This window comes from Pseudophryne corroboree, chromosome 1 (genome assembly GCF_028390025.1).
Source record: "Pseudophryne corroboree isolate aPseCor3 chromosome 1, aPseCor3.hap2, whole genome shotgun sequence".
NCBI lineage: Eukaryota > Metazoa > Chordata > Amphibia > Anura > Myobatrachidae > Pseudophryne > Pseudophryne corroboree.
The window spans coordinates 1,218,299,664-1,218,322,171 of NC_086444.1; positions in this window are offsets into that span (position 1 = coordinate 1,218,299,664).

Sequence of the window (22,508 nt, forward strand, 5' to 3'; positions counted from 1 at the left end):
ACTTCCACTATACACCCCCATGCTGCCCTGTCTTCCCCAATCCCTACTGCTGTGTTCTCCCATCTGTGCTAGTCTGTACTAACTTATCTGCACCATCTGTCTTTCCCCACCTGTGCCTTGTCTGTACCACCGTTTCCTTCTCTCTGTGCTGCTCAGTGTTTCCTTCTTCAACGTCACTCTGCCTCCTTCAGTACATGGCACACTATCTTCTCTCCCATCTGCACCAGTTTTCTACCCATCCATGCCAGTGTTTTCAACCCATCTGCACCGCTCTGTCTCCCTTCCCATACTTGCTGCTTAATCTACCCCCTATCCACACCACTCTTACCCCATTCATGTAGCTGACATCCTGAAGGTAAATTTCGTGGATCATGTGCTCTTGGCAGGGGGATAACCGCTACAGCCCACCCCCCAGTGGTCCGGAAACGCCTCCGTTGTGCAGACCATGCCCTGCCAATGGCATGCTAACGCTGTTTTCACGCCCCCCTCCTTCCCCGCAACCACCTCTGCCTATCAATCAGGCAGGGTGATCGCAGCCAGTGAGATGCTGATAGCATCTCACTGGGCTCCTGGGGTACGCACGCGCAGTGCGGCCATTGCACGTGCGTACCTCACAAACTAATTCAGACTGCGATTGCTGCTGCTGCGGTCTGAATTACCCCCTGTGTTTCTTTGTCCCCCCCATCAGTGCTGCTTAGTGTTCAACTCTATCCACACACTTCTGTTCCCCCATCCACACCGCTCTCCTCCCTCCAATCAACAACACTATTACCTCATCTGAGCAGCTTTGTCTTCCGCTCAGACCTTCAGTTGCATAGACTGCATGTGTGTATTCCAATGAGCACACAAATCTGTGAATTAGCAGCTCCACCATTGTGTGAGTGACAGCAATCTCACTCTGTGAGAGTGCTGAATCTGCACTTACCCACAGGCTGTGATGGCATACCATATCTGTATTGCGCAAGGAACACGTCCATTAAGGCGTCAGCCTTAATGATCGGAATTGCATTGCTTTTTGGAGTTTGAGTGGAAGAGTTACAACAGGTTTCTGAAATTTCGATCATGTCTAAGAAGCCTTAATGGGACATGTGAAACATTAAGGTTTTTTTGTCTATGGAATTTCATCGCTTTTTTTAAATTTATTCTTTTTATTCAGAAATGTAAAATTTCACTGTAAGAATAAACATTTGATTTTTTAAATGTTTAATGAAAATGTTCGTATAACATCTCTGTTCTGTGCAAAATTATTTTATTAACCAAACCGAATTGTTTAAGGTCCATACACACTTAACGATTTAATGAGCAACGTCGCTCATTTTCCCCCTCCTTGAGCGATGTCGCTCGTTTTATCGTTAAGTGTGTATGCCGCCAGCGACGAACGATGCGCGGCCCCGCGGGTCAGCAACAATCGTCGCTGTCGGTAGGTCATGCATGAAGGATGTGGACTGTCATCCACGACCTTCATGCAGGGCTGGCGGAGGCGTGACGTCACTGAGCGATATGAGCGGTCATATCGCTCAGTGTGTACAGTCGGCCGCCGGCCGGCCCGGGGAAACATTAGACGATGTCGCTCACAGAGCGACATCGTTTAATGTGTATGGGCCTTTAGACTTTGGTCAAAATATTTTGCTGCCTTTGCAGCTGATGCAGGGAGGGGGGTAGGCGGCAGCAGCCTGTGACTGAGGCTGGAGGTAGGCGTGAAATGCATTGCTTGTACGTGTGAGTGCGTGGTGTCAGGTGCTGCGCGTGTATATGTGTGTGTGTGTGTCAGGTGCTGCCTGTGTATCAGCTCCTGTGTGTGTGTGTATGTGTGTCAGGTGCTGCGTGTATATACGAGTGTGTCTGATGGTGCGTGTGTATGCGTCAGCTGCCGCACGTGCATGTGTGTCAGGTGTTGCGGGTGTATATGTGTGTGAGTATCAGGTGCTCCGCGTGTGTACAAGGGTAGGTCTGGTGCTGTGCCTGAATACGTATGTCTGTGTCAGGTGCTGCGCGTGTACATGTGTGCATCAGGTGCTGTGCGTGTACATGAGTGTGCATTAGGTGCTGCGCGTGTACATGAGTGTGCGTCGGGTGCTGCGTGTGTACATGAGTGTGCATTAGGTGCTGCGCGTGTACATGAGTGTGCGTCAGGTGCTGCGTGTGTACATGAGTGTGCGTCAGGTGCTGCGCGTGTACATGTGTGTGCGTCAGGTGCTACATGTGTCTATGTGTGTGTGAGTAAGGTGCTGCATGTGTATGTATGTGTCAGATGGTGTGCGTGTATATGTATGTGTCAGGTGCTGCGTGTATATGCATGTGTCAGGGGCTGCATGTTTATTTTATTGTGTCTGATGCTACGTGTGTGTGTCAGGTGCCGCACGTGTATATGTGTGTGTGTCAGGTGTTGCGCGTGTATGTGTGGGTCAGGTGCTGCATGTTTATTTTATTGTGTCTGATGCTACGTGTGTGTGTGTCAGGTGCCGCACGTGTATGTGTGTGTCAGGTGTTGCACGTGTATGTGTATGTCAAGTGCCGTTCCCCTTCTTCCCATCCCAGCTCTCTCTGTAGAATACAGCTCTGCACCCAGAGAGAGGGAAAGACTAGGGGGCTGATCACTGCACTGCTCACTTTTTGGTCATGAGTTCGGCCTCCTGTTTCTTCCAGTGCTGTGTTCCTGCAGCCCAGCCCTCCCTGTTGTGCAAGAGAATCAGCCCTTCCTTCCCCTGCCAGAGAGAGAGAGCCAGAGGCAGAGACACTCTTCCCGTAGCTGGCTTACCCCCAGTACTTCAGAACTGGCCATGCGGCAGTCAACAAAGGAGACCAGCAGGGGATTCTGGCAGCATCAGCTGTGGCCGCAGCTGGATCGGGGAGGCCTGTAGTGTCTGAGGTGGGCAGCACTTCCTCTGCCGCTGTCACCTTCCCCTGCCGGAAAGAAAGCCAGAGACATACCCTTCCCGCAGCTGGGCTACCCCTAGTACCTCAGCGCTGGCCAGGCGGAAGTCTGTGGAGGGGACCGGCAGGGGTTTCAGGCCACAGCAGCAGCGGCCGCAGCCAGATCAGGGAGGCCTGCAGGGTCAGAGCTGGGCAGCACTTCCACCAACACTGTCACCTCTGTGCTGGGCATGTACACCAGTCCGTACGGACGGAGGTGTACACAACAGGCAGCAGTATAATGAGTCAGACAAACTCATTACACGCCGCCCACTGCTGCGCCGCATGCACTCGATGGAGGAAGCCTAGATGCGGTCCCCAGCTGCAGCGAGGGAGAAGGGTGATCACATCACCCTTCAACCCGGCACCTCACAATCAGCTGGGGATCTGCAGTAGCTTCATCTCTCTCTTCCTCTCCCTCTCGGACAGCACAGCAGCCCCTCTGGGTCCCATGTAGCTCTGCCCCCCTGCTCAGAGTTCACTCAGCCTCTCCTGATTAAAAAGAAAATAAGAGACTGATCTGCTGCTCAGATGCGAGGATTGGACGGGCGGTAGGTCCTCTGTGAGTGCACTACACAGTCAAAATTAACTCTGACTCCTCACAACAGTGTGGACTGCGGGGGACGTCAGACGCCAATTTGGGTGTGCTAGCCGCACTACCTGCCCATCAAGCCCAACGTGGTGCCATGGTGCAGCCCCGCCCACTATACGGATTCCATTTTGTATTAGGAACCCTATAACAGCATTCTGACATCCCTCCCCATGATGCTGCCATCCATACACTGCCGCTCTCATACATCCGCACACTGCCGCTCTCACACAACTGTACACTGCTGCTCTCATACATCCATACACTGCCGCTCTCATACATCCGTACAACCCCGCTCTCATACATCCGCACACTGCCGCACTCTTACAGCCGCACACCATCGCACTCTTACAGCCGCACACCATCGCACTCTTACAGCCGCACACCATCGCACTCATACAGCCATACATTGCCGCTCTCATACATCCGCACACTGCCGTTCACATCTATACAAACATAGCCTCCATACATCTACACATCCAATCCCCGCGCAAGGGAACACTGAAATCACTATCACTTTTGCCCGGGGTGTGACCACAGCCAGCCACTACTCCGGCCACCTTCTTGTGACACCAAAATGCATCTTACCTATCATCAGGGTGGTGCTGCTGCTGGGGGTGGGTTGCTGCCTCAGTCTCCAGGTTGGTGCTGCGATTGGAGGGGGTACTGCTTCCCTGTGCTGCCACTGTCTCCCGGATCATCATGCCGCTGGCTGAATTGCAGCTTGACGCTACTGCTGCCGGGAGTAACAGCTTCCTGGCTGTTGTTGCTGGTGGCTGCCTACTGCTCATTGCCACCGGAACACTGACCGGCTCGGCAGTGATGCTGGCGGAGGAGTAGTGGCGGTGGGGTGGGGGGGTGCCTGCTCCCTTCCCTGCAGTGTACAAAAATAAATAATAAATAGAGAGCTTACAAGGGTGAGAGTCTGTATGGATCACAGTGATTACATGGGGCACAGCAAAAGGACACCTTGCTGTGAGGGGCTCTGCCCACACAGATTGCTGCACCCTCTCTGATGTCAGCCACTGCACTCTCGTTCTCTGGGCGGCCAGTTCCAGTGTGAAGTAGGAGAGGAAGAGAACACACAGGAGAGCAGCCCTGATATATAACAGAGGTGGAAGTTCTATAGGCAGCAGAGACGGAGACCAGCCAGCCAGTCTCCCAGTGCCCTCATCACTACACGCCGCCAGCACAGCATTACAGGAGGGTCCTATAGTGCTGCCCTGAGCTAACAGGTGTGTGTACCAAGTGTACCCCGTACAGTGTGCTGCGCCCTGGTGTCTCTGAGAGGGGTGAGGTCACCGTGCCGCTTTAGTATATGGCTTTTTCTTAGTACTCTACGTTACAGCCCTGCATTAGTGGTGGCAACTCTGCCCTATGTGAACCTGTGAGGTTATTTTCCTATTTACAGAATAACCGGGGAGAAGGCGGCCATATTGCGGCTCTCAAGTGAAGGCACTCTAATACACCCCCTGCTGGCGGCCACTGTGCAGGCGCAACAAATTGAAATGCCCGATCTCTAATGGGGCATATTTCTCTTAATTAAAAAAAACCTGTGACTTTCTGAAAAACCACAACCCCAAAAGGCACTTCACTGGGACATGCTCTATCTAATAAAACAAACCCCAAGTCATATACATATATATATATATATATACACACACAATCACTCACACACACACACACACACACTCATGTATATACATGTATACACAAATACACGTATGTCCATGTTTATGTATGTATAATACATTGATAGAGTACATTATATTTATGAATTAATTGCTTCCCGATTCTGCAGCAGCATCATCAGCACCACCAGTTTTACTCACAGTCACTTCACACTGACTGCTGCACAACACATCACTTAATTTCCGGGCCGCCCGCCACCTGGTGAAGAGACATGGGAGATGAAGGACCAGCAGTGCCACGTTGAGCGGAAGTATTGTGAATTAGTTACCCACACACTCCTTGTGACACCTGCTCCCCGTCTGCCCTCCCACCTGCCGCCTGCCGTCCGGAACCCGCACTGACAAGTAAGTCTCAGCAGAATGTGTCTGCCGGCGGCTCCCAGTCCCCAGTGGTGTGACGGCCGCGGCACACTAGGACTGAGAGACCGCAGCGAGAGGAAAGCACAGGTGGGCGGGAGGAGAGCATGGGCGGACATCACCACGTCACATTGCAAGGTGACGCCAGTCCCCCCAGTGAGGCCGCCAACTAATGCACTCAGCATAGTATTAGCAGCAGGCAGAGGGGGGGCGGGCGCATCAGTGGTGGGAGGTACGGAAATGAGCTGCAGGCTAGGCTCCACCGATCACACACTCAGCGATCACTGTGCTACAGCAAGCGTGGCGTGCAGCGGTGCTGGACATTAGGGAGTGCCTGTGCGCACCAGGCACCCCCTGTACGCACGCCTATGCGCTACCACCCCCCATATGCCACACTACATCACTATGCTATAGCCCTCCCATATGCTGCACTTCATAATTACACTATACCCCCCATACAACATACTACATCACCACACTACACTACTCACAATAAAATTAAAACATCCCAGTTCCTCATTCTTAATGAGCTCACGTGAGTTCTCTTCCCAACGGACCTCCAGACCAAGTAACAATGAAGACACCAGCAGCGTGTAGGGGGCATGCCTGGTCCACTTGTCAGGAGAGAGCAGTCACTGGAGGGTAAGAAGGGGGCGGGGCCTAGTCCTACAGACGGGAGAGAGCACAGACAGGAGAGAGCAAGGTACAGGGGTACAAGGGGACGGCTGATGTGAAGAAGGGGGCGGGGCCTATTCTTACAGGCTTTCAAAATTCGATTTTTTTAAAAATTCGACATTTGACAAATTCGACTTTTCTGCAATGGTACAAATGCGGCAATTCGACAAAAGTATATTCAATTGAAGTTTGTAAATTCGACAACAGTGCTTTTAAACAGTAAATTCGTCATTTTCAATCCGCCACACTTTGCTGGCGGAATCTAATAAAAAAATGTAAAAACATGTTTTTTTTGCAGTTTTCTTTTTTGGTAATAGCATATCTATTTATATTAGAAGGGATTAGGTACTTGGTTTGTCTTTTTTGGAGGCACAAGTATTATTTATATATTTTTTAAAAGATTATTATTATTTTTTAAATGGAATGTGAAAAACCCGGAAAAAAAATTGCGTGGGGTCCCCCCTTAAAGCATAACCAGCCTCGGGCTCTGCGAGCCGGTCCTGGTTCTAAAAATCCGGGGGAAAAACGGACAGGGGATCCCACGTATTTTTAAAACCAGCACCGGGCTCTGCGCCTGGTGCAAAAAAATACGGGGGACAAAAAGAGTAGGAGTCCTCCGTATTTTTTACACCAGCATCGGGCTCCACTAGCTGGACAGATAATGCCACAGCCGGGGGTCACTTTTATACAGTGCCCTGCGGCCGTGGCATTAAATATCCAACTAGTCACCCCTGGCCGGGGTACCCTGGGGGAGTGGGGACCCGTTCAATCAAGGGCCCCCCCCCCCAGCCACCCAAGGGCCAGGGGTGAAGCCCGAGGCTGTCCCCCCCATAAAAGGGCTGCGGATGGGAGGCTGATAGCCTTGAGAAAATTGAAAGAATATTGTTTTTTCCAGTAGTACTACAAGTCCCACAAGCCTCCCCCGCAAGCTGGTACTTTGAGAACCACAAGTACCAGCATGCTGGAGAAAAACGGGCCCGCTGGTACCTGTAGTTCTACTGGGAAAAAAATACCCAAATAAAAACAGGACACAGACACCGTGAAAGTATAACTTTATTTCACACCTGCCGACACACACATACTTACCTATGTTGACACGAAGCAGTCGGTCCTCTTCTCCAAGTAGAATCCACGGGTAACTGAAAATAAAAGATAATTATACTCACCTGATCCAGGTTCCAGATTAAATCCACGTACTTGGCAAAACAACAAACCGAACACACGGACCAGACGGACTGAAAGGGGTCCCATGTCCACGAATGCAGACATCCGAATCTCGCGAGAATCCGACAGCGGGATGACAACGTTCGGGCGCGCTCGGGTTAGCCGAGCGAGGCGGGAAGGTTCGAACCTGCCTCGGACCCGTGTAAAATGGGTGAAGTTCGGGGGGTTCGGATTCCGACGAACCGAACCCACTCATCACTAGTATGTACGTGTGCGTCAGGTGCCGTGCGTGCACGTACGTGTGTGTCAGGTGCCGTGCGTGTACGTACGTGTGTCAGGTGTCGTGCGTGTACGTGTGTGTGTGTCAGGTGGCGCGTACCTACATGTGTGTATGTCAGGTGCTGTGCATGTGTGTACATACACGCGTGTATGTGTCAGGTGCCGCACGTGTACGTGTGTGTGTGCCAGAAGCCGCGCATGTACATGTGTGTGGGTGTCAGGAGCCGCGCGTGTACGTACATATATGTGTATGTGTGTGTGTCAGGAGCCGCGCGTGTACGTACATGTGTGTATGTGTGTCAGGAGCCACGCGTGTGCATACGTGTGTGTGTGTGTCAGGTGCCACACGTGTATGTACGTGTGTGTGTGTGTCAGGTGCCGCGCGTGTACGTGTGTGTGTGTGTCAAGTGCCACATGTGTACGTACGTATGTGTGCGCCTGGAGCCACGCGTGTACATACATGTGTGTGTGTGTGTGTGTCTCAGGTGCTGCATGTGTATATGTGTGTATCTCAGGGGCTTCATTTGTATGCGTCAGCTGCCACGTGGGTGTCAGGTGTTGAGAGTGTATGTGTTTGTGTCAGGTGTCGCATCTGCATGTGTGCGACTGTCAGGTGCTGCGCGTGTATGTGTGTGTCAGGTGCTGCATGTATATATGTGTGTGTTAGGTGCTGTTCATGTATGTGGGAGTGGCAGGTGCTGCATGTGTATATATGTGTGAGTAGCAGGTGCTGCGTGTGTATATGATTGTGTGTCAGGTGCTGTGCGTGTGTGCGTTAAATGCCACATGTATATATGTGTCAGGTGCTGCCTGTGTGTGTGTGTGTCAGGTGCTGCATGTCTTTATGTGTGTGGGTGTGTCAGGTGCTGCATGTCTGTGTGTGTGGGTGTGTCAGGTGCTGCATGTCTGTGTGTGTGTGTGTGTGTGTCTTTCAGGTGCTGCATGTGTGTGTCAGGTGCTGCATGTCTGCGTGTGTCATGTGCTGCATGTCTGTGTGTCAGGTGCTGCGTGTCTGCGTGTGTGTGTCAAATGCTGCGTGTGTGTGTCAGGTGCTGCATGTCTATGTGTGTGCGTGTGTCTGTCAGGTGCTGCATGTGTGTGTCAGGCACTGCATGTCTGCGTGTGTGTGTGTGTGTGTCAGGTGCTGCGTGTCTGTGTGTCAGGTGCTGCGTGTGTGTGTGTGTCAGGTGCTGCGTGTGTGTGTGTCAGGTGCTGCGTGTGTGTGTGTGTATCAGGTGCTGCGTGTGTGTGTGTGTGTGTCAGGTGCTGCGTGTCTGCGTGTGTGTGTGTCAGGTGCTGCGTGTCTGCGTGTGTGTCAGGTGCTGCGTGTCTGCGTGTGTATCAGGTGCTGCGTGTGTGTCAGGTGCTGCGTGTGTGCGTGTGTGTCATGTGCTGCGTGTCTGCGTGTGTGTCAGGTGCACATCCCAGTTCCTCATTCTTAATGAGCTCACGTGAGTTCTCTCCCCAACGGAGCTCAAGACCAAGTAACAATGAAGACACCAGCAGCGTGTAGGGGGCAGGCCTGGTCCACTTGTCAGGAGAGAGCAGTCACTGGAGGGTAAGAAGGGGGCGAGGCCTAGTCCTACAGACGGGACAGAACACAGACAGGAGAGAGCAAGGTACAGGGGTAGAAGGGGACGGCTGATGTGAAGAAGGGGGCGGGCCTATTCTTACAGGCTTTCAAAATTCGACTTTTTAAAATTCGACATTTGACAAATTCGACTTTTCTGCAATGGTACAAATGCAGTAATTCGACAAAAGTATATTCAATTGAAGTTTGTAAATTCGACAACAGTGCTTTTAAACAGTAAATTCGTAATTTTCAATCCGTCACACTTTGCAGGCGGAATCTAATAAATAAAAGTTGTTGTTTTTTTGGTAATATCATATCTATATTAGAAGGGATTAGGTACTTGGTTTGTCTTTTTTGGAGGCACAAGTATTATTTATATATTTTTTAATAGATTATTATTATTTTTTTAAATGGAATGTGAAAAACCCGGAAAAAAAAATTGCGTGGGGTCCCCCCTCCAAAGCATAACCAGCCTCGGGCTCTTCGAGCCGGTCCTGGTTCTAAAAATCCAGGGGAAAAACGGACAGGGGATCCCCCGTATTTTTAAAACCAGCACCGGGCTCTGCGCCTGGTGCTGGTGCAAAAAATACGGGGGACAAAAAGAGTAGGGGACCCCCGTATTTTTTACACCAGCATCGGGCTCCACTAGCTGGACAGATAATGCCACAGCCGGGGGTCACTTTTATACAGTGCCCTGTGGCCGTGGCATTAAATATCCAACTAGTCACCCCTAGCCGGGGTACCCTGGGGGAGTGGGCACCCCTTCAATCAAGGGGTCCCCCCCCAGCCACCCAAGGGCCAAGGGTGAAGCCCGAGGCTGTCCCCCCCATCCAAGGGCTGCGGATGGGAGGCTGATAGCCTTGAGAAAATTGGAAGAATATTTTTTTTTCCAGTAGTACTACAAGTCCCAGCAAGCCTCCCCCGCAAGCTGGTACTTTGAGAACCACAAGTGCTAGCATGCGGGAGAAAAACGGGCCCGCTGGTACCTGTAGTTCTACTGGGAAAAAAATACCCAAATAAAAACAGGACACAGACACCGTGAAAGTATAACTTTATTTCACACCTGCCGACACACACATACTTACCTATGTTGACACGAAGCAGTCGGTCCTCTTCTCCAAGTAGAATCCACGGGTAACTGAAAATAAAAGATAATTATACTCACCTGATCCAGGTTCCAGATTAAATCCACGTACTTGGCAAAACAACAAACCGAACACCCGGACCAGACGGACTGAAAGGGGTCCCATGTTTACACATGGGACCCCTTTCCACGAATGCAGACATCCGAATCTCGTGAGAATCCGACAGCGGGATGATGACGTTCGGGCGCGCTTGGGTTAGCCGAGCAAGGCGGGAAGGTTCGAACCTGCCTCGTGTAATATGGGTGAAGTTCGGGGGGTCCGGATTCCGACGAACCGAACCCACTCATCACTAGTATGTGCATGTCAGGCGCTGCGTAAGTGTGTGTGCGTGTCAGGCGCTGCGTGTGAGTGTGTGTGCGTGTCAGGCGCTGCGTGTGAGTGTGTGTGCATGTCAGGCGCTGCGTGCGAGTGTGTGTGCGTGTCAGGCGCTGCGTGTGAGTGTGTGTGCGTGTCAGGCGCTGCGTGTGAGTGTGTGTGCGTGTCAGGCGCTGCGTGTGAGTGCGCGTGTCTGTCAGGCGCTGCGTGTGAGTGCGCGTGTCTGTCAGGCGCTGCGCGTGAGTGCGTGTGCGCGTGTCTGTCTGGCGCTGCGAGTGAGTGCGTGTGCGCGTGTCTGTCAGGCGCTGCGTGTCTGTCACGCGCTGCATGTCTGTCAGGCGCTGCGTGTCTGTGTCTGTCAGGCGCTGCGCGTCTGTGTGTGTGTGTCAGGCGCTGCGCGTCTGTGTGTGTCAGGTGCTGCGCATCTGTGTGTGTCAGGTGCTGCGTGTCTGTGTGTGTGTGTGTCAGGTGCTGCGTGTCTGTGTGTGTGTGTGTGTCAGGTGCTGTGTGTCTGTGTGTGTGTGTCAGGTGCTGCGTGTCTGTGTGTGTCAGGCGCTGCGCGTCTGTGTGTGTGTGTGTCAGGTGCTGCGTGCCTGTGTGTCAGGTGCTGCGTGTGTGTGTGTGTCAGGTGCTGCGTGTGAGTGTGTGCGTGTGTCAGGTCCGTGTGAGTGTCAGGTGCTACGTCTGTGTGTGTGTGTCAGGTGCTGCCTGTGTGTGTGTGTCAGGTGCTGCCTGTGTGTGTGTGTGTGTGTGTCAAGTGCTGCATATTTGTGTGTGTGTGTGTCAGGTGCTGCATGTCTGTGTGTGTGTGTGTCTGTCAGGTGCTGCATGTCTGCGTGTGTGTGTCAAGCGCTGCATGTCTGCGTGTGTGTTTCAGGCGCTGCATGTCTGAATGTCAGGTGCTGTGTGTGTGTGTGTGTGTGTGTGTCAGGTGCTGCGTATGTGTGTGTGTGTCAGGTGCTGTGTGTCAAGTGCTGCGTGTCTGCGTGTCAGGTGCTGCGTGTCTGCGTGTGTCAGGTGCTGTGTGTGTGTCAGGTGCTGCATGTGTGTGTGTGTGTGTGTGTGTCAGGTGCTGCGTGTCTGCGTCAGGTGCTGTGTGTCTGCGTGTGTGTCAGGTGCTGCGTGTGAGTATGTCAGGTGCTGCATGTGAGTGCATGTGTCAGGTGCGTGAGTGTGTGTGTCAGGTGCTGCGTGTGTGTGTCAGGTGCTGCGTGTTTGTGTCAGGTGCTGCGTGTGTGTGTGTCAGGTGCTGCGTGTGTGTGAGTGTCAGTTGCTGCGTGTGTGTGTGTGTCAGGTGCTGCGTGTGTGTGTGTCAGGTGCTGCGTGTGTGTGTGTCAGGTGTTGCGTGTGTGTGTGTCAGGTGCTGCGTGTGGTTGTCAGGTGCGTGTGAGTGTGCGTCAGGTGCGTGGGCGTCAGGTGCGTGTGAGTGTGCATCAGGTGCGTGTGAGTGTGTGCGTCAGGTGCTGCGTGTGCGTCAGGTGCTGCGTGTGCGTAAGGCATTGTGCGTCTGTGTGCGTCAGGCGCTGCGCGTCTGTGCGTCAGGCGCTGCACGTCTGTGTGCGTCAGGCGCTGCGCGTCTGTGTGCGTCAGGCACTGCGCGTCTGTGTGTGCGTGTGTGTCAGGTCCGTGTGAGTGTCAGGTGCTGCGTCTGGGGACGGCGGGGAGGGATGGACGGACACACGGCGGGGAGGATGGACGGACACACGGCGGGGAGGGGTAGACGGACACAGGGCGGGGGGGATGGACGGACACACGGTGGGGAGGGCGAGGGGGGATGGATGGACACACGGCGGGGAGGGCGTGGGGGGGATGGACGGACACAGCAGGGAGGGTGGGGGGGGGATGGACGGACACAGTAGGGAGGGCGGGGGGGGATGGACGGACACAGCAGGGAGGGCGGGGGGGATGGACGGACACAGCAGGGAGGGCAGGGGGGGATGGACGGACACAGCAGGGAGGGCGGGGGGGGGATGGACGGACACAGCAGGGGGGGGTGGACAGACACAGCAGGGAGGGCGGTGGGGGGGGGACACAGCAGGGAGGGCGGGGGGGGGACACAGCAGGGAGGGCGGGGGGGCGATGGACGGACACAGCAGGGAGGGCGAGGGGGGGTGGACACAGCAGGGAGGGCGGGGGGGGACACAGCAGAAAGGGCGGGGGGGACGGACACAGCAGGGAGGGCGGATGGACGGACACAACAGGGAGGGCGGGGGATGGATGGACACAGCAGGACGGACACAACAGGGCGGGCGCAGGACGGACACAGCAGGGCGGGCGGGCGCAGGACGGACACAGCAGGGCGGGCACAGGACGGACACAACAGGGCGGGCGGGGGACGGACACAACAGGGCGGGCGGGGGACGGACACAGCAGGGCGGGCGGGGGACGGACACAGCAGGGCGGGCGGGGGACAGACACAGCAGGGCGGGCGGGGGACAGACACAGCAGTGCGGGCGGGGGACAGACACAGCAGTGCGGGCGGGCAGGCGACGGACACAGCAGGGCGGGCGGGCGACGGACACAGCAGGGCGGGCGGGTGACGGACACAGAAGGGCGGGCAGGCGACGGACACAGCAGGGCGGGCGGGCGACGGACACAGCAGGGCGGGCGGGAGAAGTAGAAGAAAAATAAGAAATGATAGCTTACATCCTGCCGACGCTCCCGCTGAGGTAAATGGACCCGGCTTCCTCCGAGCTGCGGATATCTCCTCCCGCTGACACTCCTGAAGGGGACCCGGCTTCCTCCGGCTCTCTCCGTGTGACTGCTCCGTCGTTCTCCTCACCCAGTAAGGCTCCCTCCGTCGCTCACGTCCCGCGATCCCCTCCGGATCTTGTAGAGGCTCCCTCCTTCTCGTCCTCCCGCCGCCTGCAGCTGTCCTCGTCATGCACGAGACACTGCTTCCCGCGCTCTCCTTGTGCACAACTGCCAGTACACAGCGCGTGAGGCTACTAGACCCATTATGCCACCCCCTGCTGGCGGCCACTGCGCAGGCGCAACAAATTGAAAAGCCCTATCTTTAAAATGGGGCATATTTTACTTAATTAAAAAAAAACTATAACTTTCTGAAAAACCACAACCCCAAAAGGCACTACACTGGGACATACTCTATCTAATAAAACAAACCCCAAGTCCTAATTTGTCCTCTATCCTTCCCAGTTATGCTTTCCCAAAAAAATCCTCATTCATTTTATAGGAAAACGGTGTCAAAAAGCCACAGAGGGAGTGGCAGAAAAAAACTGACAGTTGGAACTTTAGCTTACTCCCAATTCCTCATATTTTATTATTTTGCCCTGAAATTTGGCATGCAGCAGCGGGTGACGATTCTACGCGTCCAAGCCAAATTTCAGCTCGGTATGTCCAATCAGTTTTGAGGTGTAGCCCCTCAAACACCATGCCCCCATCTCAGAAGTTCCCTATGGGAGAATTCCGTTTGTTCGATTCAGCCTTAATATAAGGGCACGACCGTGCCCTTATAATATATAAATGTGTGATTCAAGCAGTACTCTCAATAATCAGATACTGTAGCTGGTGCCTTCATAGCTGGTGCCATCCTACAGTAGGTACAATAACACAGCGTGTCCAATCTATAGCAACAGTCAGTCGGCACACAGATGAATAAACAGGCAATAGGCAGTTGTAAATTCAACTTTTTTAATCAGTTTACTTTGTCATCAGGTTAAAGCAAACTGCTTCAAAACGTTGTATATACTGTATTGTGTATACCCTGTATACATTATACAGTGAGAATGCTGATATTGATTACCTAATAACCTATACCGTATGAGTAAGAGACTAATACGCAATGGGCGTATGATATACCGTAAGGGTACGCACTATGCGTCACAGACGTTCAGCTGTGGATGAGACGCACGAGCGGCACGTTCGCTTGCGTAGAGTCAAGCACGCTATAGGCTGCCGACTACCGTAATGATACGCTAACAGCGTAGCGGACGCTCGAGACCACGAGGAGATCACGAGCTGCGCAGACGCTCACAAGATGACAATCAGTAAACCTTGTATGTAACACACAGAAAGGATATTCTTATGCTGGAAACCTTGTACTAAAACACTGTAGTCATATAACGCTGTTTAACCTTGGTAGTACTAAAGCTGTTTGAGCGATTGAGATGCTCCTATTACCCCTTGCAATATAATGAATACACAATACCGTGTTAAGGATCCAACACCTTTTACTAACAAGAGTCTTAAGTTATTTTGAAAAGGAAAACAGTTCACAAGTCATACGCTACAAACTAACATATAATTCTAACAGAGTATCTAGACAGTAATATACACAATAGAGAACGATCGCATTACAAATACATATACTAAGTGTGAATGGCTAACAATATACGGGTAACAAAGTGGCAACAGAGAAACATACCATACGGGGAACACTCACAGGCGCAACCGGAATCCAGTCCTCCAATTATCAGCGATAACTGTTGAAGAGAGAGTACTGGCTGGCCTGGGGACGGTGACCCTTATATACACTGCACACAATACAGTACAATGGTCCCTATATTCTTATTGTTCATTGGACACAGGAATTCGTCTTCGCATTATAACAAAAGGTCATAGGTTGATTCATACAGGTGGGCTGTGACTATTTCCAACTGCTCAGGTGGGTGGGAAACTAGGTTTTCCGCCGCATGGATAATAATGTGCAAATAATAGTAAAAGTCCATAAACTTCTTATGTCCATAACTATTCGCACGAGCGATTAATCCGCTTCAAACCAACACCGGAATATTGCTAATTAAATACTCTTCCGATGGATACTAAACACCACTGTGTAACCCCTGTCTGTCCCTTCGTATCAAACAAAGAGGGATCTCTTTGTCCATGAACATGCTACATTAACTAAACTTTCAGATTCTATCAAAGGGACCATAATCTACAAAATACATTATATGGCTAAAATATGTAACGATCGAGTCGCACGCTAGACGCGCACAAACTCTACCGTAAATGCGCATACCGTGCGCCTGCGGGTGCACGCAACAGCGAGTATGCGCACGCACGGGAGAGCGCATGTACGCGCAGCGGGGACACGCATGAGGTGCAAATATGGCAGTGTGCATCATGATATTTTTCTGACTTTGACAGTCCACCCTTTGGCAGTCACCAATAACTGCCACTTCCTAAAACATTTCAAAAAGAGAAAAATATATGTCATGTGTAAATACATTTCCATGGTCGGGTAGGGGAGGAGAAAAGAAGGTGTGAAAAGGGTATGACCTAGTGAGAAAGCGGAAGCATGTGTGTATGAATCCATGTTTGGGGGGGTCATGTATCATCGTGCCGTACATGTTTTAAATCAAGCTTCGAGGTATTGCGAAGTATACATTTGAATTCCTTCTTATCCCGTATTAAGGGTCTGTGGATGGGCTGTCAAACTTTACCGAGCTCTTTTCGGCTTTTAGTTGCAACAAAATGGGGGAGCACATTTCAGTTGATGATACATGAATGGGGGGATATGTGATTGCTGATATTTGTGCCTGTATTTCCTATCGACTATGTGTGTCATTACCTGAAGGTTGTAGAGATGAAGATAAGAAACAATTATGGTAAATGCAGTGGTATTCTATGTGAGGTTAATATGCATTTGTTGGTTTAAGTCTTGTCTGAAGTCTTGTCTGAAGTCTTGTCTGAAGTCTCCTTTGGGCTTTTGCTATTAACGGTATGCAAAAAGATTTGTCAATGTCCATAGACTTACAAAAAAAGTTGGGCTAGCGTAAATTTAAAATTTCTAGGGAAACTGGGGGTCTATGGCATAGTCCATCTGTTGTTTGTATAAAAAAGGTTGTCAAATTCTTCTTTTCAGGCGGTGGTCCTTTACTTCCTTCAAACGGATGTCTTTTCACCTTGGAAAGAAACAAAGGAGAGACGGGTGAAAGAAACGGTCCGTAGAATCACATTTTCATCACATCATTGTCTCTATCGTTGGGTCATAGATCAAATCCATTGGAATTACAATTTCCTCACTCCTTAGACTAGTACTACGTTTACACTTCGTTAAAGCTTGACCGCATGTAAATATCAAGCCAATCGATATGACAACACCCAGGATACATAGAAGAAACTTCCCTACATCCATTATAACTCCTTGAGCCCATTCTCCTAAACCAGAGAACCAATTTCGCGGGTTCAACCATGACACCCAACCGGTCAGCTCATTACCCACAGCAGCAAGGGTGAGATTGTGTCTCCTGCGAAATTCCCACTTTAATTGGAGAATGTCGTCCATCTTTTGGTCTATGACCTCGACCGGGTCCTCTGTGCTATTCGTAATATAAGTGCAGCATTTCACGCCGTACTGCGTTGCCAGTGTGACACAATATCCACCTGTCACTGCCGTGAGATAATTAAGAACCATCCCATGCAGAACCAGTTCTGTTTTATAAGCTTGGAGCTCCCTTCCAGTATACCTAAAAGTGTCGTCATACATTTCAGTGATATTGTCTAATAAATTTGCAAGCGCAGATATGTATCTATAGTTCAACACTCCTCTGGCGGTGCGAGTGAAGTCTAACGCGAGTAGAACCTGAATCCCGGTGGATTCATGGATCAGATCAGAGGCCGGATGCTCTGTCCTTTCTATCAGTTGCCTTTTAACTACGTGCTCATAATGGGTGTGAGTATAAGGAGATTGGGCACCACAGTGAATATCTTTCATTTTGGTATGTGATACAGTCATTACCTCAGGCAGTACTTTTCCAATATAACACAATCCTTCAGAGTTTGGGGCAAGCCACTTATACGCCTTCCTCCCGCATATGAAATATGCAACATCGGGGAGAACATATGGGACGGAGTAGGACATAACCATATTACACATTTTCCATATGAAATCTCCTAACCCTAATTCTCCCATCTGTTTAGTACACGTATCTGTTTGTATGATATGTGCACAGTATCCTGGTGATACCTCTCCAACTCTCATGATCCTATTTCCTAGGGTATACCTATATCGGAATTATTTTCCACTACCGGCTATGTGGCGTATAAGCTCTGTATCTGTTGGCATTCTATCTGCTCTATAGGAAAAGGTCATGGTTTGGTTACTCCATGACACTTCCCAATTTCCCGGCTTTTGGGGATTGGAAATGTTAAAACATATTAGGGATCTATCCACATGATATTGGTGGAGCTTCAAACTAGGAGGACTGGAGATATTAAACCTCCTGTCCACCGGCCTCCCACCCTTTAGCTCAAGTACCTCCCCTACCGTTAAAGGGAATGGTACTAATCCTGATTTGCTATGGCCTTGAGGTACTTGGGAGCATACCCAACAATCTGTCAGATTTAAGACATCCCCCACTAAGGAGTGATAGTCACTCAATGGATGCCGGTCCATGTGGATATTAAAACTGGACTGACATTTCTTGATGCACCCATCCTCAACTACATTGTCACAGAGTCTACAGATACAGTTCTCTTCAGCTAGCAATCCTTCACAATTCCTTCTATTGTCAATGCTATCGGATCGTTTTCTGATACTCGCCTTTACTTGTTCTTGGAAAACTACGCCTCCATCTTTGTCATCAGAACCCATTCCAGAACCTCTCTCGACCTCCATGGTACTCTCGCCGGAACAGACTGCTCTGGTCAACATCATGGTCAACAGGAAAATCCGGATCACAGTCTCTTGGGGCAAGTCCATCTTATAGGAGGAAACGGAGAAGAATGAGAAGGGGGAAAAAAATAATTTGAGGGAGATGGGATGGGAAGTGGAGAAAAACAATAAAAGGGAGAAAGAAATCTGGCTCGACAAGCTTCTGGTCTTATTATCCTCTACGCTCAGGTGTTGTCTCAATCTTCCCCGAACAGACACTCTAGTGATACAACCTCTACCGTCTGTTCTTTGTCACGGGACCTCTCTGGATCCGCAACCTTTTTACAGTGAGACGTATGGACCCAAGTCTCTCTCTCGGCAACCTTCAAAGCAGTTGTGCTGGTCAATAAGACATGGTACGGTCCTTCCCATCTGTCAATAAGGCAACCTGAGCGTAGAAAATTCTGTATCATTACATAATCCCCAGGTTCAATGTCATGACAATTACTATCTGGCAAATCTGGAATCACCAACTTCAAATTATCATTTTGATTCCTTAGCTGTTTACTCATGTTAACCAAGTACTTTACAGTTACTTCATTGTTACATTTCAAATCATCCTGAGGGTTAATCATAACATGCGGTTGTCGACCAAACAAGATTTCACAGGGGGACAGATTAAGAGGGGACCTGGGAGTGGTTCTGATGCTGTATAGTACAATGGGTAAAGCTTCTGGCCATGTCAATCCCGTTTATGCCATAACTTTGCTCAGTTTATTTTTAATAGTGCTGTTCACTCTTTCCACCTTCGCACTCGCCTGGGGGCGGTATGGAGTGTGCAGCTTACTATCAATTCCCATCAACTTACACATTCCTTGTAAGACATCACCTGTAAAATGGGTACCCCTATCACTTTCAATTATTCTAGGGATACCGTATCTACACACAAATTCCTGCACAATTTTCTTAGCAGTAAACATAGCGGTATTTGTGGCCGCAGGAAATGCTTCGACCCAATTTGAAAACACATCTATACAAACAAGTACATATTTCAAATTTCGACAAGGGGGTAATTGTATAAAGTCAATCTGTATTACCTGAAAAGGGCCGCCTGTAGGTGGGATATGAGATGGTTCTGTTGGTATTGCCTTTCCGACATTCTTCCTCAAGCAGGTAAAGCATGACATAGCTCTCTTACCTGCATGGGATGAAAATCCTGGGGCGCACCTATATGCTCTTACCAACTTGCACATTCCTTCCTTGCCCAGATGAGTCAGCCCATGTGCTGCTTCAGCTAAACATGGAAGATATGCTCTGGGGGCCACTGGTTTAACCTGTCCATCTGTCCAGAGTCCTGAGGACTCCTGGCTATATCCTTTTGCCTTCCAGACTGCCTTTTCCTGTGTGGAACACACATTTTGCATTTCACACAACTTCTGTGTGTTGATGGTATTAAATACCATCAGTTGTGTGGTGTCTGTCTGTCTGGGGGTACCAGCTGCTAGCTTAGCAGCTTCGTCTGCTCGGCTGTTACCAAGTGATACTGGGTCTTGGCTATATGTATGTGCTTTACACTTGATAACAGCCACTCTGTCGGGTTCCTGTATCGCTGTTAGAAGCCTTTTGATGTGAGCTGCATGCGCTACCGGTGTACCAGCTGCCGTCATGAAGTTTCTGAGGCGCCATAGGGCTCCGAAATCATGGACTACTCCGAAGGCGTACCTAGAATCGGTGTAGATATTGGCTGACTTTCCCTTAGCCAATTCACATGCTCTGGTTAGGGCAACCAGTTCAGCAACCTGGGCTGAGTGAGGTGGGCCTAGCGGTTCTGCTTCTATGGTGCCTTGGTCATCTACGACTGCGTATCCAGTACACAAGTCTCCCGAGTCCGTCTGTCTGTGACAACTACCGTCAGTGTAGAAAGTAAAATCTACATCTTCCAGTGGGTTGTCACTGATGTCAGGCCTTGCTGTGAAATTTTGGGTCAAATATTCCATACAATCATGCATGTCATCTCCTGTATTAAATCCTCCTTCCCCATCACTCTCATCCTCCACCCTTTGTGCCTGTCTAGGCACACCTGGGAGATATGTTGCAGGATTTAATGCACTGCATCTCCTTATGGTGATGTTTACGGGGGCCATTAATGCCAATTCCCATCTTGTAAACCGCGCTGATGAGACGTGCCTGGTTTGGGCAGAATTCAGCAAGGCTGACACTGCATGCGGTGTATGGATTGTGAGGTTGTGCCCTAGCACTACATCTTCGCTTTTCGTAACTAGCAATGCTATCGCTGCAACACTTCGCAAGCATGTGGGGAGGGATCGCGCTACCGTATCTAGCTGAGCGCTGTAGTATGCTACCGGCCTGCTGGCATCACCGTGCTTTTGGGTTAGGACGCCTGCCGCGCAACCAGCACTTTCTGTTCCGTACAGCTCAAAGGGTTTCCCATAGTCTGGCATACCTAAGCTGGTGCCTGCGTTAGGCACTGTTTAAGTCTCTCAAATGCCATCTCGGATTCGTCTGTATGCGAAATCCGATCAGGTTTGTTTGATGAGACCATCTCCTGCAAATGTAATGCTAGAATGGAAAACCCTGGGATCCAGTTACGGCAATACCCACACATTCCTAAAAACGTTCTAATCTGTTGCTGGGTTTGTGGCAGTGTCATGTCTCTAATTGCTTGAATTCTATCAGCGGTCAGGTGTCTCAGTCCTTGTGTCAGACAGTGTCCCAAATACTTCACTTTAGTTTGGCATAATTGCAACTTGTCTTTGGAAACCTTGTGTCCTGTGTCTGAAAGATGAAACAGGAGCTGTTTCGTATCTTTCAGGGATGCTTCCAATGAATCTGAACACAGTAGTAAATCATCCACATACTGTATCAATATTGATCCACTCTCTGGTTGGAAAGACTGTAAACAATCATGCAAAGCTTGTGAAAATATACCTGGACTGTCTATGAAACCTTGTGGTAATCGAGTCCATGTGTATTGGACTCCTCTGTATGTGAATGCAAACAAATATTGGCTGTCAGGGTGTAGAGGTACTGAGAAAAAGGCGGAGCAGAGATCAATAACAGTGAAAAATTTCGCAGTGGGAGGGATTTGCATAAGGATGACAGCTGGATTTGGCACTACAGGGAATTGACTCTCAACTATTTTGTTGACCCCTCTTAGATCCTGCACTAATCTGTAACCCCTCCCCCCACTCTTTTTAACAGGGAAGATGGGGCTATTGGCAGTGCTGGACGTCCTTACCAGAATGCCCTGTTGCAGCAAGCGCTCTATTACACGGTAAACTCCTAACTCCACCTCTGGCTTCAGAGGGTACTGTGGGATTTTTGGAGCTATCCTACCATCTTTTACTAGCACAACTACTGGGGCTACATTTGCCATTAATCCAGTGTCTTGTCCGTCCTTGGTCCAAAGTGACTCCGGTATCTGGGAAATCATTTCTTCTACCTTGGCCGGACACCTATTTGCAACAACAGTGTGTGACATTAATCTTGTTGGGAGTCTAACATATCTTGCGCTACCTGAGCGTGGTTTTCGGGTATGTCCAAGAACACACCTTCGGGAGTACAATATATGACGCATCCCATTTTGCACAGTAAATCTCTCCTTAAGAGATTAGTCGGAGCCGATGCAGCCAGCAGAAAAGAATGCTTGGTATGCAGAGGCCCTATCGTAACCTCTGTTGGTTTGCTTAAAGGGTATTGACGTACTACTCCTGTAACTCCCATGGCTGGAATTGTTTTACCAGTGGTTCTCATGCCCACGGTCGAATTTATCACTGACTTGGCCGCCCCCGTATCTACAAGGAAATTTAGAGATTTGCCAGCTACATCAATTATGACCTCGGGTTCACTCCCAAGACTCGCAATCAATTTCACTGGCTACAGATTACAGGTGTGGCCACACCCCTATTGGGTATGGTGACCTCCCTGCATTGCAGTTGCAGCTATCACCTGTGAAGGGGGTAAATGGGTATTATCAGAGACTTGCCAGTCTCTTTTTGGGGGATACCTTCTTGTTTCCCCTGCATGTGGCTCATAACACCGTCTCTGCGGTCCCTGATCCCAATTTCATATGTCCTGTCATTGTCTAGGTTTTTATGTGCATTATGTGAGTTATGTGTAGAGTTACGTGCAAAATGTCCTTCCCTGTTACAATTGTAACATTTTACCACATGCGGCTTACCACCAGGGATCTGTGATCTGGACTGAGGCGGCCTTGTTGTTAGGGCTT